The sequence below is a fragment of the Pseudopipra pipra genome, chromosome 4, assembly GCF_036250125.1.
Source record: "Pseudopipra pipra isolate bDixPip1 chromosome 4, bDixPip1.hap1, whole genome shotgun sequence".
NCBI lineage: Eukaryota > Metazoa > Chordata > Aves > Passeriformes > Pipridae > Pseudopipra > Pseudopipra pipra.
The window spans coordinates 59681558-59699245 of record NC_087552.1 but is presented as its reverse complement, the minus strand read 5'-3'; the positions used below and the strand labels follow the sequence as shown (position 1 = coordinate 59699245).

The 17688-nt window shown below is 36.3% G+C and overlaps 1 long non-coding RNA gene across 1 annotated transcript in view; it reads left to right on the top strand.

Moving 5' to 3' along the window:
- The window catches only part of LOC135413430 (uncharacterized), a 141863-nt gene that overhangs the window by 61734 nt on the left and 62441 nt on the right, over positions 1-17688 (top strand). The window contains exon 2 of the long non-coding RNA XR_010430231.1: positions 4992-5076. This is a non-coding gene — a long non-coding RNA (uncharacterized LOC135413430). The remainder of the gene's footprint in view (positions 1-4991; positions 5077-17688) is intronic.

Below are 17688 nucleotides of genomic sequence, written 5' to 3'. Positions count from 1 at the left end.
AAGATGATCAGAGGGCTCTGGTCTTCTCCTTCTCCTATGGAGACAGGCTGCAAGAGTTAGGGTTACTCAATCTAGAGAAGAGAAGGCTCTGGGGAGATCTCATAGCTGCCTTTCAGAACTTAAAGGGGCCTAGTAAAAAGAGAGGGAACAACCTCTAACATGGACAGATGTCGATACCACAAGGGGAATAGTTTTAAACTAAAAGAGAAGAGATTTAGGTAGAAATTCTTTACTGTGAGGGTGGTGAGGCACTGGAACAGGTTTCCCAGAGAAGCTCTGGATGCCCCATTCCTGGAAGTGTTCAAGGTTTGAGCAACCTGATCTAGTGGGAGGTGTCCCTGCCCATGGCAGGGAGGTTGGAACTAGATAATCTTTAAGATCCCTTCCAACCCAAGCCATTCTATTCTACAAAGAAAAATAACAGCATTTTACTTGGGCTTTTCACTTAGGCCAAATAATTTTATCATTCTGATCTCATGCACCCTTTTGTTAAATCAACCGGCCGTTTATTGAGTAAGACATCCTTACTGTTCTAAATTGTACCCCATGGAGACCTTATTCAGTTTAGCTTACACTCTCAGTGGAGAGCCAGCAGTATTTCTTATGAGGTCTGAACAGCAGGATGATAATTTACACTGTTTGGGAGTTTCTGTGTAACCCTTTTACATCTTGTCATAAAAAATAACGGTCTTAAGCAACATATCCACACAAACCCAAGAGATCACTCTTTTTGTGAATGTCACAACTTTGTAACAGAACAAATTACATAGGACTGGTTACAAAGAAATTGAAAAAATGCATAAACTATCATTGATTTCAATGGGCTTCACAGCCAACTAAGTTTTTGGACTAAGTTTCTGCATGTGCATGTTTGCCCACATACACAAAACATTACATAATATTTCTTCTTAATGTTTCCTAGGGAGTTTATTATGCTTTTTAAAAGCAGGATGAAACACGAAAAAACATTGCACAACTAAGGAAATCACTCCCACTTCTCACACGTTACCTGATGTAACATGACAGTAGACAGCAGAGATGTTCTTTCCTATTAAGTAAAATACAACTTATGTCAATTAAATTATTGACCAGGTGCCTCTAAGAAATAGGTGTATATCAGGGGAAATGTCAGGCCAAGAACATTCAGTTTGCATTAGTAAAAGCTTAGAAACAACTGAGGTAACAGAAAAATGTGATGATATTAAAATGAACTTATTACATCTCTAGGAAACAACTTTAATTGTTCAGATTCAATTTTACATTATACAGGAGAAGAAAGGAGGAGTATGTACTAATATTTATGAAGAGCTGTGAGCACTAAACTGCTAGTCCTAAAATAAAGTGCGTTCAGATGTAAGATTTTGCTTTATCAGCTATAAGGAGAGGATACAACTGGGACTTTCAGATCACAGCTCAGATTCTCTCCTAAAATACAGTTCACCTCTTATTCCCTCAATGCTTAAGGCAGCCATTTTTGAAAGATAGACTTGTATTAAGAGAATTACAAAAGCTAAATTTTATTTTAAATTTTAAGGTAAACATTACATAAAATTTTTAATAGTACTCTAAGACATTGTTTCTTTGTTTTCTACCATTGCTTCTGAGTCAAACTTCTATTTATTTTCCTAAATAACTCCCATTAATTTTTCAAGAAAACAAATGTTCAACAGACTAAAGATAAAATGACTTAAATTTTTCTCTAAGCAGGGTCATAATTTAAAAAATAATTACAAAAAAGTCAATTGATTTGAACTTGAGGCTAACCCAAGCCTGCTTAGAAATATGAATTTTAAAATAGCCTTGATATCTGCAGTCATATTAGCTTATCGATCTTCTATCAGCTGCGATGCTTTGGCTGCCACTTCAAGTATTAAGCATCAGTCTGAGTTGAAAGCAAGCTGGGAAATAACACTTCAGGAACAGCCTGAACTTTTTCCCACACACTTTTCTCTTTAAAAAAAAAAAAAAAAAAAGAGTGGTGTTCTTGTTGGGAAGACTCCTGCAGTCCTCACTCTGCTGAGACAGTCCTGAATAGAGTATGGTACAGTCAAGAGCTTCATTGTAGGCTCTGACTTACTGAGTTACAGCAAAGGGAAATTCATGTTCCTTTTTATAGCAGCAGCACATTTCTGTGACACATCACTCCGTCTTTAGCTTAACATCTGATGACAACTGGCAATAAGGCAATTAGGAAGATGCAAATGCTGACTTGAATTATAAATAGTCTATTAAATGCAAAAAGTGTTATGTTCTCTGTTGGACTGTCCTGTTACTACATTGTGAACTCCAAACCAGGAAATGTCCAAGTTAAGTGTCCTTTACTCTGCCCTCTGGTGTATATGGATTACAATACAGTCTTTAATTACATGATTTCAACAATTTCTCATATAATAGAGTGCAAAAACATCCCATAGTTTTCAATTTTAGCTAGAAAAACAAAGATTACTGCAGTACTCCTTTTTTTCCCTTTTTCTATACAGATTAGATGGTCATGACATTTCTAATGCTCTAAATACTGAGTTAAAAAATTGCAGTAGAAAAGTATGATTAAAATAAATATTTGTGGCAAATAGAACATATATATATATATATATGACAAAAACTTGTCAGAATAAATTCCTCTTTTGTAATTTATATTTTAGATGGTTTTTATTTAATTTTTAACAAACATGTTTAGTAATGGGAAAAAATCTTTCCTTGAAATGTCTCTACATAAAAATGCTATAAGAAAGCTGGATTTTGTTGAGCGTTATTACCACTATGTTATTACTGTAATTACTGCATGTCCTAATTGCTATTTTTTTTTACATTTTTGTATTCAGAACATGCATTAAACGAGGGGAGTGCTACTCCCTTTTGTGAGATGGAGAAATAAAGCACGAAGACATAGGTTCCTAAATGTCTTTAGCACTCACACTGCCTTCTTCACTGATGTTCTTGACACAGTTGGAGCTCAAGAACATATAAACAAGTTGCGTTTAAGTACTAGACATGATGGGCACTGATGGTTGGGAAAACAGCCTGGACTGTGCAAGTTGTCAGAGAAGAATCCTCTCTCAGGTGCTAGTCCATACTAAGAAGTGCCTCGTGCCTCTGGGCCCATGCTAAGTTGTCCATCCTTCCTTCTCTGATAGCTTTTACGGCCCAGGTTGCTTTCTCCACTGGCAGTCCAGCCTGGGCTAGTGGCTTGAGTGCTTAGCACAGATAAATCTATTTTACCTTACTCAAACTATTCAAAGCTCTGCGAAATCCTAAACTCTTGGCTCCATTTGCAGTCAGTTAGTACCACTACAGGCATCAGGAGTACAAGGTCAGGTAGTACCACTGCTGCCTCTCGTAGAAATCTCTTTCAGAACAAAATAAATCTCTCTCTGGAAATGCATATCTTTTTGTTTGCACTGTTAGGAGGAAACCTTGGTATTTGATATAGTTTGGATACTTTGCATCATCTGAATTTAAACAAGTTCAGCCTGGTTCAAAGAGTCTTGCCCAAAGTTATGCTGTAAGCCTATGGCTGATCAGGATGCAAGACCAGGGCTGTGTAATTCAGACTGTTAAGCTTAGCAATGGGACACTCTTCTTTCACGTGCTATAAAATTGAAACACTGAGCATTAAACACTAAAAAAGAGCCCCATGCCTTGTGGCTTGCTAAAAATCCCATGAAGTGGAATCAGTTCAATTCTTGTGCCCTTTTCAACTAAATAAAATATGATTTAGTAACACCCAACTACATTACGCATAACGCTAGTCAGCATGCTCGAATGAAAGTTATAGTGCACTGGCCAAGCGTAAGAGATTATTGAGAAGACAGGACTGCATAAATCTTGCCTATAGAGATGCTCAACACTTACTGAATTTGCATGTAGTCATGAAATTATGAGATACTGTTTTAAGGGCTACAATGGACTTTCAAAGTCAAATTTCTGTTTTGCTCTCATGTAACGGAATGGTTCTTTGTTATAGCTAGTAGATACTAAAATAAAAGGCTCAAAGAATAGAAATGTTATGTAGAGTTTGAAAGAGTGTGAAATTGTGCATAAAGTTACTGCAGAATTTTTCCTTCCAAAAATCTTCTTTACTTTTTCACAAAGGGCCAACAATATTTTATATGGTCAGATGGCTTAATGAGGTAAAAAAAACTTGTTAGAGAAATTTGTATCACAAAAGTGCATCAGAATTGATTGAGAGTCAAAGAGAGATTGTTTTAATTCTGTTGTGCTGCAGTATTTTTATGCTGCGCATTTTAATTTGCCACAACAAGTTGATATTATTTGAGTACTGGAGTATTCTTCTCTGTTGAGGAAAAATTTCTTGTGTTTGTGATTAAGATTTCCTTGTCTGAGGAGAATGAATTAAAATATACTAAAAGTGTGCTTACAGCCCCTGAGAGTTCTGTTTATTTTTGTTTTTGCCATCTGTGTTAATCACAACAGGGAAGTCTAGCTTGTAATCTTAATAGAGCACACACAATGCTTTTGAATAATGACGTGGTGAAATAAGAAAAAGAAAGAAAAACTAATTTTACCTCTGGAAACAAAAGGACATTTTAAAGGGCACACTATTATCTCAGCATCTACTTGTTCTAATTCCAGAATGCTTCTGTTAAATTAATTTCCACCTAAGCAACCCTTGGTCAAGGGTCACAATTCTTCTAAATGTAGAGAAAGTTCCAACTACTGCGCTTCCTAGAGAGTACTGAAAACCCCCTTCAAGCTCAGTTTTATGTTTGCATCTCTTCCTAATTCTCTGGCCACATAGATATTAATTATATGTACAAATCAAATGAATCTAGCTCAATTAGACATTTATCCCTTTAAAATGTTTTTTGGTGGAATTTTTAAACACTGTTGAGATGGGAATTGCGGAGCCAATGCTAAAACCAACAAAATAAGTTTACTATAAAAAAAGACCTTTAGCATAATTTTCATCATTGAGAACTGAAACAGAGTAGGAAAAGAAACTTACTTTTGCCTTTTTTCTACCACTGCAGGTTCTCATCTACACATGACAACACAAATCCAGTCTGCTGTAAACATGCTGAGGTGTTCTGGCCTTCACAGTTTTCCCAGCCTGAGGTAAGAAAACGAGTTATTTAATCTTTTGTCTGGATCAGACTCATTAGGAGTGTGACATGTCTTCTTCATTCACAAATGTCAAGCAGAGACCTGATGTCTTGTTTCTCAAGGGCCCTTATTTGTGTTACATGCTGTTTTCTCAAAATAATCTCTTCCTTGATTATCTGCGCAGTGTCAATCTCCCTTCCTCCTGAACACATACATTGTTGTCTTTACTCTCACTGGCTCACGTGTACTAGTCAAAAACACCTTTGAAGACTATTCAGCTTCTGATTATATTAAGTGAAACTGTTTGGTACAGTTTTTGGGTGACATACCTGATTTTGTTGAGAAGCTCAATAGCAGTTTCCTTGAAACTAGTTAACATGTATCTTAATGACAGGTTGTGCTCTTCAGTTTGGGATGATTAAATCAAGTGAACCGTCCAATGTTCAGATCTTCAAATTATACAAAATTGTACCCTTTCTCTGAAAAAAATCTGTGAATATTAGACTTTGGTTATTACAAAATAAAGATAGTGGTTGGTATAAAACAAGATATCAAATAAAGTATCTTAAGAAACAGAACATCACCTGTCTTTTAGAATTTGGATTAATAACACCGATCAAATCCTTAGCAGTGATAGATCTGACATGTCCTTCCTGCCAACTGATTATCTCAGAAAGATTGGCAAATGCACACCTCTAAACTGAAATTGTTAGGCAGAACCTCACACATCTCTTCAGATGGCTGGAACACACATGTGCACATGTGCATGCTTTGGTCCATTTAACTTAACATACACTGTACAAATGCCACAGGAAAAACAGTTTTGGTTCCCAAATTTGTGATAAGTGTCAGCCAGATTTGTGGTTTGTTTTATTGGTGTAGATCATGGGGTAAATTATTACTCAGTATGAGTAAGGATACCAGAAGGAGGCCCTAACTAATTATGTAGATGTATTATGATTAATAAGTAATAACCACAATTATTGAGGAATGGCTTAACCAATAAGGTCTTTAATAAATGTTTAATAGTTAAAATACATGATAAACAAAACCAGATGGCAATATAGCATATTGCCAAATCCCACTTGTGTAGCACAGGGTATACAGCCTTATTAGTTCTGAAAGCCCAAATGTAATGTATCTCAAATGAATAGACTTTAAAGAAAAAGTAATTGGAGTGTATTTTCATTCTTTGTGACTTTGTGTGACTATGTAATGCTTGTATACCTCTAGAGTAGAAGTGTTGGGTTTTTTTTTTGTATCATTGCTTGGTTTATTGAAATTATCCATTTGCTTTAGACAAGTTACTTTCCTTATTTCTTTTTAATGTTAGTTTCAGAATAAAACTCAGTAGGAGAAGAGGAATGAATATGGCCTATGCTTAGCCTGAACCTTTTCATAATACATAGCTTTTAGACAAAGTCCATAGCTATCCTACTGCTCACTGCTCCTCTACAAAATAGAAAGATCAGTTTTATTTTCACTGGAGCTGTGGTCAATCTGTCTCTCTGTAGTTGATCTTGGTCTAGATTCCATGTTCTCAATGCATCACATTTAATGAGATTTTGGACATTTTCAAACGAGATACAAACGGCCAATACTTAGATCAACTTCTTGAGTCTTTAGTTAGTCATACTTAAATCTGTGATCCATAAATGACTAAAGTTAGTAGGTGACTTTCCATTGACCAAATGGCTTTGAGGTTACCATTTTACCTCGAAAGTCCTGTGACCATGACATGGCTGACCACTGGCAGATGAAGAACTGCTCTGTAACAGGCTTCTCAATGTTCTCTCTAAGCAAACTTTATTTTAAGTTGGGTTTTGTTGGGCTTGCTCCAGGTCTTACTGGCATTTTTGATTTGTTGTGTTTGTCAGGTTCTGCTCATCATTTCTGTTGGTTATAGGGTAAGCATTTAATCTATTAGAGTGTCATTTGACATTTATAATAAAGGAATAAGAGAGGATTCAGTTTTATTCAGAGTATTACCTGTCTTTCCCATGTAACATATAAAAAGAGACTCAGAGCACGAAAAGAATTTTTCTTCTTGGGGCAGCAGTTGATTAGAATCATTTATTTGAAGAATATATATGCATTGACACATCAATGACCCAGTGACTAGGGTCCTAGGTCCAGATTTCGGTATAGCTACTGATTCACCTAAGCTAGGTTTTGCTTTTGCTTTTAAGAAAACAGGAAAGGTGTATTCGTAACCTGAATTTACTTTTAGTCAAATACTGAATAAAACCAGGACAGTCTGTAATCATTATGAATTAAAAACTTTGTAGTATAAGCTGGCTATAGAGCTGCTAGCCAGGTTACCAAATACTGGAGCTTTTGATGTTTATAATTGAGAAATGTACCTTTCCAGCAAAAAAGAGGAATGCAGAAACTCAGCTCTGCTGTGTTACCCTCAGCAAAAGAGGGAACTTGAAGTGACTTCAGCCAAAGCACTTAAGGTGCCTCTGAAGGAAGTAGCTGCTCTCACTTTAACCACTCAGCTTTCCTATACTGGGAGGCTTTTAATCAAGGGAGAAAGGAATAACATCCTGCGTATCTCTTGGTTTCTCAACCAATTTTCTCGCTTGCAGGGCTCATGCCCCTTGTCCCAAGGGAAAGCCAGATTTTTTCTTGGCAACAGCAACAGACTGCTTTTCATCTTTGCAGTCTCAGTTTGGCTTTCTTGAACTGGTAATCTTGGATAAAATCCTGTCCTTCTGTCTAAGGTGAAGATCAGAACCTAGTCTCTTCAGCTAATGATGCATGAGCAAACTTTAAACAGCGCCAGGGCCAAAAAAATATCGCTTAACTCACTGCAGTGCTTGAGTATTTCCTATTGTGCTTTTGGTTTGTGCTAACTGGCATCTTTTTAACAGCTCTGGGGTTTGCTTTGGGAGCAAGTACAGGCAGAGGACCATTTCTAAAAATCAGGTGTTGTGGGGCCTCTATTTAAAAATATGAACACAAACTGTTTTGGTCTGCATGGATGCACTGCTGTAGAATGGCTGCAAATATGTTTGACTTCCTAACATGGATTGATATGATGAGGACATAAACTTGGTTCTTCTTTTGTAAACAAGATAAAAGTTCTTCCACACATAACACTTCCAGGAGCTTAACAGAAAATGCATTAAAGATGATGAAGCACTTATGTATGAAGCTGTCCATAGTTATATAAATATTCCAATTAGAGGCCACAAATTACTGGATTTATGTAACAGCATGGATTAGTATTGCTATGCAGAGCATAGCATTGTTATAGAACAAAAAGAGAAACATATTCAGTGACAATAAAAAGGGCTATAAAAATAAGCCTGATATAAGATAGCTATTTGTATGGCATAAAATTAGCCCATCATTACAAGTTTAATTAAGATGTTTTGCTCAGTACAATTCAAACATGATTAGGATTTATATGAATAAATAGCTAAGTGAAACTAGGCTACCTTGGTTAAAATGTGGCTTTAAACCATCACAGAGTTAATAAGTAAGTTTATAAATAGTCCCTAATGGCTTCTTATGTCTTGTGCTACTGAATGTTTGCAGCTGATATGAGCATGAAGTGCCTTAGTAAGAGATGTGAACACCCAAATGAAAAAAAAAAAAAAAAAAGAGATAACAAAATGACCCTTTGGATCTCCTAATCTTAATCCTTAACAATAGCAAGAGGATAAAAACATTTTTGTATTCTCTTGTGGAAAACTGTGGAAGACAGGAAAATGCTTAATTCCGTTTACCTTTGAGTTGCAGACAGAGTGGGTGAGAGGTGAAGAGGAATGAAATGGGAAGAGGGTGATGTCCAAATGCAAATCCTCAGACTTGAGTGCCTTGAAAATAATTTACTGACTCACTTCATGCAGGGATTAAGTATTGAATACTAATGCTAAGTACTATATACTAAAATTAAGAGCTAATTTAAATATAAAACTATTTGCATTCCCTTACTAGTTAGAAATGAATATATTTTTGCTGAATAATTTCTATGCATTTTGCAGAAAAATTGTTACGATCTGAAAAAAATTTTTTCAAAGCTGAACTTTTCTGTATGATTAGTGACACTATTCTTTTCAGCAGCTTTGAATTTACTGAGTAAAATTCAACTAAATGTAAGAAAAAAAAATAAAAATCTAAATTAACTGAGACTGGAAGGCAATTTTTTTTCCAGCAATTAGATGCTTGGCTGAATGTTTGACTAATAGAATTAAAGAGAGAGTATGAAACATGTAAAATGACAAAAAATATGTCTTCCCTTCTTTCTGGTTAATTTGTTTTCTAATTCAATTTTCCAACTATATGCATTATCTTTTCCTTTTCTAAATCTCATTTTTGTCCTTCTTTCTTCTTTCTCCTCCTCTTATTTTGTCTGTCACAATCCACAGAAAGTTTTTCTGTGACTCCAAAATTCTCTTGTTTGTAGAGGTGACAGTAATGTATTGGAAGTGGGATTGACTTTAGCAACTGATGTTTCTTCTAAATAATTCCAGACTAATTCAACACAGTGAGATACTTATGGGTTAAGAGAGAAGGTAGTATCTCAGTCCATTAAGTGGACTTTGACTTGCAGAACAGATGGCAGGTACAAGCAAGCTCTCTCACTTCCATTTATGAGGCCGTATGTGGAAATATGTGGAAATTTTTCTTATGCTGCTTAGAAAAGTGTTAAAATTCTCATGAGTGAAGTGGCAGAGTAGTAAAATGCTGTCTAATACATGTATTATTTCTCTTCCATAAAACATTTATCATTAATTCCTAAAAGATGATTAAATTATAGTTCAAATAGATAGACTTAAACAACAATTATTACTCTTATAATTACAATTAGAATGGATCATAAATGTATTCAGAGAAGTGCTCTAGAAAGGTAATTTGTGCTCTAACAGCTGGATTTAAACTGTCAGTGCTTCTCTGGAATTTTTAGTAGCTATGCTGCATTTTACTAATGATATTCATCAATTTATATGTTTGCAACTATCTCTGCACCACATAATTGTAGAAACAGCAGCAAGAAACTAAACACAGAGGTAGGTGTGTTCATTCTGTTGCCAGTGCATCCTTTGCGTTACATTGTGACTTTATGGAAGACATTATTTTTTCTGAGAACAGTTTGTTGCCACTGAATGACCTAAGCTGAAATTAATTATTCTTATTTTTCCCACTACAGAGCTTTTGTAATATTGACTATAGGGTAATCCTTTCTGGTAGGAATTAAGAAGTCTCTAAGAATGCAAGGTGTTGTCAAAAAAATTTGTATACGATTTCAGAATGTTTAGAATGGGAAAAAAAAGCCAAAAAAGAAGATATTATCTAATTAAATATGGGATTCCTTATTGTGGCATTAAAACATTTTAAAATAAAATGTATACCTTTATTGTCAAATTTCTCTTTGTTAAGAATAAGAATGTGACTTCTCAAAACTTGAGCTTTGTGAAATTCAAAAACCCCCAAAAGGTAGATGTTTATGCATCGCATCAGTGGTCTATGTTAACAACAAGCCTTTTGTGAGTTTTGCATAAAGTGTTCTAGGTGTGCAAAATGCTGTATGAAAAATATCATAAACCCAGTCTCTGCCCCAAATGGTTTCTTTTCTAGTTGTGACACTGTATGCCTAAAAGTGGGAAAGATGATACAGAATGTCATTCTAAACAGAAAATTTTAAGCACTTTTCTTCTCATCTTATTTGTTAAAAAACCTTTAGTATAAATTAGAGAATTGCTGGAGAGGCATGAGAAACAGATTGTAAGAATGCCAGATGTGGAAGCAGAGTGGACGTTGGGCAAAGCCACTAAGGCAGTTCGGCAGGAGTTGTAATGTCAAGGTGCTTCAGAGGTGTCTCTGCTGCTATCCTTTCCTGCAGACTGGAGTGTATTCCTTAGCACGCTCCCTGGAACTGAAGTTACCCCTTTTCTGAACAGCACTTGACTCTTCTGCTACATCTTGTTGGCCATCAAAGTGAGAGAGGCTTGAAGGAAAATCTAATACCACAGACCCACACATGGGCACACAAACACACAGGCACAATCACACACACACACACACACACACACAGAGTAGTTGTAAATAGTAGCATGGAGGCACAAAGACATCTGCCATGGATCCATCCAAAACAGTCTCTGTGTTTAAGTGTCTTTTATCTTCTACAGTATTCTCACATTCGTTCTGTTTTCAAGGTCACTATGACATTTTTACAACTGTCACTCAAAGAAATAACACACAAACTAGCTGTGGTTACAATGGCTATGGTAGCAAGTCAGTTGCTTAAAAGACCTAAAATAACCAGAAAGTTCAATTGGTGAATTTATTTTGTGATTTAGATATCATTTGAAAATATTGTTTCCTGGAATTGATGCATATCTGTTTATGTGCTGAATCCAGGAGAGACCTTTTACTTTGTGTAAGAGGGCAATCAGCTAAGCACTACACTATCTAATCTCTTATCCTAGACACTAAGTTAAGAGTTTGGAATTTTTTGAGAGGTAGTTTTTAAAATGTAAAGCATTCTGGGGAATAAATTGTTTTTCTCACTCATTTACCATCTGAAGTCTTATGAATTAAATAGCTGACATTTCACTGCTTGTCATTCATGAGACTTCAGTTAGTAACGACTTCTCCCTATGGCTTTATTCAGTGAAGAGTTTCTACATGAGCAGTATTTAGTCACATGTAGATATGAACATCATTAATAAACCTCAGTATTTCAGTCCTCAGAGCTGATCCAATACTTCGCTGAAGCTAGTCAGTCCAGGGCAAAATGATGAAAAACTGCACATCCTACAAATACTATCACAACATTATTTTGTATTCCCTTTATACTGCTGTGAATGACTTAATGAAGTGCAAAGAAAGAGGGGATCATTAGCAAAATGGGAAATAGGTTTCCCCACCTGTAAAATGGGGATAATCATTCTTACTTTTCCTGGAGAGTATTAATAGCAGCCAGAAAAATCTGCTCTGGTTTTGTAATTATTACTGCTAGAAGACAAGTAAAATGAAATGATTTATGATATGCTTTTAAATAGATACCCAGACTGTGGAACAAATACTTTTTAGGCCTGTCTGAGCATAGTTTGAACACTAATTAACTGAATTAGAATCTAATTTAATTAAATTCTCTTTGTATGAAAAAATTCTTTTGGATGAATAATACTCTGTTCATTTCTTTCTGGTGATTTTCATTTAGTGGTTAAACAAAACTGAAAAGAGGAATAGCGAATTCAAAGTAAGAATACGTGTGTGAGGAATACATAAAGCTAAATTAAATTGGTCTCTGGACCAATTCAAACTGTAAAAGTAAGGTTATCTCAACCCGTTACCTAGGTGTTGTCTGAACTGTGACTGGTCATGTGCATATTGCCACACTGAAACTAGAGTGGACTCCTCAGTCTAGGTTGCTGTCAATCTCTTCTATAGAGAGCTGTTAAAATAAGGAAGATTTTCAGCAGAATGAAGACCCCCATTTCAGTAAATTGTAGAGTATTGTTCACATACTGGGAAAGGCTAGAGGATCTATACATTAATCTTTACGTAATAAAATCTATATTACTCTACTTTGATGGTGCAAATATTAGTAATATATTTACTTGGCCTGTGCTTCAACACAGCCACTTTGGCCTTGGAATTCTTTTAACCGTGGTATCGTGACAGTATGCCCAAATTAGTGACTCCCATGTGAGGCAGTGGGTCTCCTGTGGTTCAGATGGGGCTGCATCCCCTGTGATATCAGGTGCTCTGAGGAAGGTGGTGGGTCACTTCTGTGTTAGGCAATCCTGCATCCACCTGGCCTTTGACTCTCACTCTCTAGTGATGTTTAGATGAAGTGTGCTCTTAAGTGTTTCATGACCAATACACATGCAGTGCAACTGCTCACATTGATAATAGTATTTACCACTCGTTATTTACTGTTAAATAGACAATCTGAGTATTTCTCAGCATCTTAAAAGCTCTCCCAAAACATCTAAGAATGATTTCAGGCTTTCATGTTTCTTTGTTCCTTTTTCATTTTTGAAGTACCCTATGACAAAAAAAAAAGGCATGGATCTTCATTTTTCCTGACTGCAGTAGTCTTTGAAGTGTTCACATTCTCCTCTGAAATGTGTTTGTCCTCCACTGATTTCCCCTGCAGCTGCAAATACTCTGCATCTTCAGTGCCCAAAGACCTTATAGTCATGGGAACTGCTTATTCATTATTTTACGATAACTCATGTATTTTGATAATTTTAAAAAGTTTTGTATGATATGTATCTATGTGTATATATAAATATGTATGCATTCTGTCATGAACATAAGAGGTTCTGTATTGCTTTCTTAATTACTTTGGGATTTTGAACAATAATTTTTAAATTGATTTTTTTATTTTTTACTTTCCTCACCCAGAAAATAAGATGACATTAGGCATACGATCTCAAGAATTGTGGGGGCATTTGGAAGAGCTGTTTTTAGCATATAAGACCTGTGATTTACAGTGTTCTGATCATGAAGTGTATTTTCAAATTATAGAAGGTTTTAGGGGGAGATGAGAGGGATTGAAATAAAAATGACGGTGCAGATATACAGTGCTTTACTTAGTTTAGGTAATTTCACTGTGTGTCTGAGTTATATCATAGTGTTCAAATCCAAATAACATTTGTGAATGTTATCGTGTATTAATTTACCTCATAGTTATTTGTGTAATTATATTTACTGGCTTTGTAGTAAATTGCTTTTGGAGCAATCTAGTGATTAAAATATAGTTCCTAAAAACACTGTTCAGTAAGCTTAGTAAATATTTTTGATGTGCTGACTTCAACTGATTAACTAATCACTTGTTTCACAGGACAAAGGACTTTTATTTAAAACTGCTTGTAGAACACTCAGCTTGTGGCGTGCTAACAGTTGAACCCTAAGAAACACCCATAGTCATATTTTAAAAAGCCATGAATAATGATGAAAGATCTTATAACATCTAGCTATAAGTAGAGATATTTCTCTTGCTTTATTTAAAAATACAATATTCTGAACATCATAATTAGTGCTACAGTGCTCTATCACTGTATGTTCTCACTTATAGAAAACCAGGTGTGACTGAGTCTTCCATCTGATAGTCATACTGAATTAAGTGGAAACTCTGGAATTATGTAGCAGAGGTAAGAGGGACAGGGTAACCATGAATCTTTGTAAGGAAGAATACACTACATCTATATGGCTATGGGCCCCAGCTGTAAACATAATGACCTGGTTTCAGGCTATTCTCACAAAAGGTTGGGCTTTTCTCTGTTTAGATTCCATGAGAATGTGGAGTCCTGCTTTATTGACATGACCCTAGGAACCCCAGCCAAGAGCTGAAGGGGACATGCTTGGACCTGGTCTTCTGAAGAATCTTGTGCTCAAAGCAAGAAAGAAGAGTCCTCCAGGAGACCTGACACTGTTCAGTGGTGAGAGTGACCAGCCTGGCTCAGTGCAACGACCTGCCTTGGTAACCTGCCTTGAGTGGTCTCAAAGGCCACATCTGTATTAGCAAATGAAGCATACTTGAGAACAGCTCTGCATACAGTGGCTGAGGGGAGGGGCACAGCGTGCATCCCTGCAGCTAAATGCCTCTGTGGTGTTTCCTGGGAATGGCTCTGGGAAAGCTCTGCCTCTTGAATTGTGCTGAGGAACTATTTGAGAAATTGTTAGCTGGCAAAGAAGTAGTATGCCAAAGACCATTATAGCAATTTATTAGTACATGTAATTGTGTTCCTGCTACTAGAAAAGGATCTGGACTTTAGCTAAGCTGACTAGCATAGGCACAGTCTACTTTCTTAGAAAAGGCACTGCTTCCTAGGAGCTGCTAAGTAGAGAAAAGGAGGTGCTTTTGCTACATTTATGTACCTGTACCTCAAATACAAAGTAGATCATGGATGTGTTTAATTAAGCATTTACAAACATTTTTGTTCATGGGGCTGTTCTCTGAGAACGTGATTCCCTTCTGATTCATAAGCAATGTAGACATACTGAGCAGTGGATCCAAGCTAATAAATTCTGCTTGTTAGGAGGAATGTCTGTGAAACATGGAGATGTTGAGGTTAAGAGCCTTACTGAAATGTATTGGTCTGATGCTCATGACAATATTTTGGTCCCTCTGAAACCACTTTAACTCCAGTGGAAGTGGGCTTGACCCTGCCTCATCTTACTATAATTAAACCTCTAATTTTCTGTTCAAAGAGATTAAAGACAAATGTTTTTGTGTAAAGATATTTTTTTTTGTAACTGTAGTTTACTGCTACGACAGTTCTGCAATTTAATTTAAGCATGAACTACCTCAGCCCTTTCTGAAATACCATCTTGCCTGCAGTTTAGCTCCGGGATCCTTGCAGACAAGGCTCCCAGGAGAAAAGGCCTGAAATATCTTGAGTAATGATTAAAAGCTTCAGTAATGTTCCATTAAACCTTGCTGCTTCTAAAATAAATGGACACTTCATTGCTATAAGACATTTTACCTGTAGACATTCATTTGGAGTCTCATGTTTTTAAATGACTTTGCCCCCATATTGCAATCATACCTCAAGATATTACAGGAAAGAAGGATTAAGGAGAATTACATTTAATGACTGGTAGATCAGTAATGATAAGCAGAATGATTTGACCTCAAATTTTAATTTTGTGTGATGCTTGATGTGGTTTCAGGATGTTGTTTTTACTGCTGTTCATAGTACCAATTCATTAAAATAAGTAGATGTGGCCTGGAAACTAAAAAGATCCCACCTATGTGTTTCAGAGATGGTCAGATTAAAGTGTGTGGTTTTTTTAATAAGCTCAAATGGATATGTGCTAAGTATTTTCATGGATACCTGAAACCACAAACTCTTTTCCTGCCTGTATGTTTTATAAGCAAACTAGAAATTAGAATAGATTTAAAGCTCTCAGATCTTTTGTTCTGATCTGACTCCTGCTTTAAATTAATATATGGCTTTAACCTCAGGAATAAATCTGCTACAGTAACCCACAATTTCACCACTATTTGTGTTAATTCTTAGCATTGTGTACCAGTATAAGAAGGGGTGGGAGCTTTAGTATTTTTAATAGTGTGGAAAATAATTAAGTTATTTCCACAAAATATGGAAAGTTCCACTTCAGCTGTTGCTCTGAAGTTTTGGGCTCATTGAGAAACAGGGGTGATTGAAATCACGGCAGGAGTTTTGCGGGAGGTTATAGCATATACCTGTATTACTGACTGTGTATGCTCTCTTACAAGGCCTATATGTTTAAGCCACTCAGGGTATATTCAGGAGTAATTTTTTCCCCTCTCTATATTGCTGTTTCCACAGAGTGGTCGGTTCTTTCTTTTAAATTTCATATGACTGATTTTGGAAATGTGGAATGCATTGTCCTTTCTGAAAGCATGGACTTTCCGTGATTGCTTTCATTTTCTTCAGAAATTACGTCCAAAATCTCACCTAGTATTCCAGAAAAACCTTGTTCTCATTGTGGCAAGTTTGTATTTGTCAACCATTGACTTGTAGTTCCAGTGGGAAGAAGCAGCTATGGAAAGCAGGAGCCACAGACAGAGAGGTGATCTCAGAGATTGTAAAGGTCAGTCCCATGACAGACTCCGATTAGCTGGGATGGCATCATGCATTTGCCTATTTTTAGTGGGGAATCAGTGCAGAGATTCGAGCCATGGTGTGCTATTCTCATGGTTGCCTCAGCTGGTGGGCAGTTGCACTTGCATCAGGTGGAGGTTTCTCTGGAACATGGGATTTCTTTCTTTGCTTACATGTTGCAGTAACTGAGCACAAGAATCAAACACGTGGCTATTCACAACAGTCAAACTACTTCTAAAACTGACCAGCAAAGAGCTCTGGTCAGCCCATAAATGGGAAAGAGCCATGTGTTTAGATATCCAGTTACAAATGGACTTGAAAACCTTTTAGAAGTCCTTAAGAGAAAGGGACACTGTGCAGAAGATAGTTGGAACCAGGTGTTTTCCACTTTTTTTATTCCCTTTACTGCTTCAGCTGCTGACCCCTGCTAGCCACTGAGCAATCTGAGAGATGACTCTGCTTGTATATGATAAGAAAGCTGCTGTCCACAGGTGGGTATGGACACTCAGTGCTAAGAGAAAAAAATATTTTTGCTAGTTGAGAAGAACCTGCCCCCAGATAAATGATGAAAATTCAGAGATGAATAAGTGATCTGATAAAATCTTGAGCCACTCTGCCAGGGCTCTGTGGATGGGTGCTGTATCTAACATTTTACACTCTACACTCTTTTTACTTTTATTTTTTATTTAGCCCAGGGGTGTAAAATGGACTCACACAGACCTTTCAAAGTCAGCCTTTCATTTGGCCTTTCATTTTGCTGTGTTTTTCTTTTCTCCTAAAATTAAGACAAAATGTCGGAAGTGGAAATATTTATGAGAACCATTTAGAAATATAAAAGAATTCAGCTGAAATGAATTGTGATTGAATAGTCTTCACAATTGTAGCAGGGAAACTTAATATATAGTTGCCATGGAGACTGGTTCTTTGGCCACTGGTCTAACACATTAAAGCCTTTTAGTTCAGCACTATGCTATTTGCAGATGATGCCATACACGATATTAACAAGTGGTTTACCTCCATTAAGAGGAAAATATCTCTAAAATTATGGCACTTCTCATTAAAGCAG